The 1,551-nt window shown below is 54.3% G+C and overlaps 1 protein-coding gene across 1 annotated transcript in view; it reads left to right on the forward strand.

The window, feature by feature from the left end:
* The window catches only part of LOC113217360 (alkaline phosphatase, tissue-nonspecific isozyme-like), a 105,815-nt gene that overhangs the window by 22,349 nt on the left and 81,915 nt on the right, over nt 1-1,551 (forward strand). The gene's annotated exons all lie outside the window — the stretch shown is intronic.

Raw genomic sequence — 1,551 nt, forward strand, 5'->3', positions numbered from 1 at the left:
ATTCTGCACTGGAGCGCGGCTAACGGCCCCTTTGCCATACCCATTTAGGGCGGCACTCGGCGGCGCGGATCACTTCCGCTCGGGTTTACCATTCCGATGTGCGCTGATACCGACCGCTGCGACGAGTCTCAACAACAGGGGTAATCCGCCGGGAGCACGCGCGGCATGTGGTCCGAAATACACGCGCAAGCTCTGCAATAAATCAAACTGCTCACAACAAGATTTCAGTTCTTTTAGTGATCGTCCGAAAAAGTTTATGCGCGTTCTTTCTCAGATTCGTGGTGGTTCGGCGCCTGTGAGACTCGGGGTAGGCCAACCCGCAGTACACGCATGCATTGCAGGAAAGATGTTGCCTACATACTAGGCGCTAGGAGAGCTCGCGTTTGCTGAAACGTGACGGGGTCGTAACGGCGAACATCTTGCAAGACAGTTTGGTTTGCAGAGCACACGCACGCACACGTACCCCCCTGGGGTGCACTTCTCTCACATTCACGCACCAACTTGCCAACTTACATTCACAGATACAACGATTGTTATGGCGCAGCCGTGGCGGTATGGTGGAGAAAAAAAAAGAAAAGAAATCTGTTCAAAGTTGGTCAAGACGCCCGGTCGTCTGAGAACACTTGTCTGACCCTTCTCACCCCGGGCGGGAGGGAAGAGGGAGGAGCGCGGAGGAGGGGGAGCAGACGTCTGCTACCGATCTGACCACCCCCTCCCTCGCTCCTCCCGTTCGTCGGTCTCCCCCTTCCTCCGCCTCCTCGACTCGCAACTATCTCGGCATTCCCGCCCCAACTGCTTGTAAACTAGCAGAGAAACACTCGCAGCGCCAAGGCAGAGTCCTTATGGCCCCCACGCCTTTACGCCCTCTTCTCCTGATATTCCATTAGGGCTGGCTGCACTTCATCGCCTCCTCCCCTGCTGGAAGAGGACAACTGCGTTTGGCACACGGGAAAAAAAGATTCGTCAATAATCTGTTAAAAAAAGCTCATATAGCAATTCATTAGGTTATCTGTCCAAATAGAAGCAAATGTATTAGCTGACAGCGAAACTTTTTTTTCTGTGGCACTATAAGCGTTAAATCAGGGTTAAACAAAGACAACGTCGTTGGGTAAGAAAAACATGGCAAGCGAGGACGTTGTCTAAATAAGCAGCTACTACGACGGCGCGCCCCCAAAAGCGGCTCCGTCGATCCCTGAGAACACGTCATGGAAAACAGTCGGAGCCGGGGAGGAAGCACTGAGCGGAGCCTGCGAGGCAAACAAGCTTCAGCTGAGCTACTGCAATCTCACAAATAAGATAGTGGGAGGGGGTGGCAAAGTTAGGCGGGCGCGGAGAACAAGATACTCTGCGGGGGAGGGGTGGGTCGGATCCTTTGGTATCTTCGGCACCACCTAGCCTCGCGCCGACCCCGAGGCGGCGCGGCACATGTTGTTGTCCGCTGTTCCAGCAGTCGCGTGTTATTTATTTAGTGCCGCACGCCTGCAGGCCCTTTTCCTCCCTTCTCTCTCTCTCTCTCTCTCTCTCTCTCTCTCTCTCTCTCTCTCTCTCTCT

Source organism: Frankliniella occidentalis, unplaced genomic scaffold, assembly GCF_000697945.3.
Source record: "Frankliniella occidentalis isolate FOCC.00 unplaced genomic scaffold, Focc_3.1 Scaffold43, whole genome shotgun sequence".
In the NCBI taxonomy this organism is placed as follows: domain Eukaryota; kingdom Metazoa; phylum Arthropoda; class Insecta; order Thysanoptera; family Thripidae; genus Frankliniella; species Frankliniella occidentalis.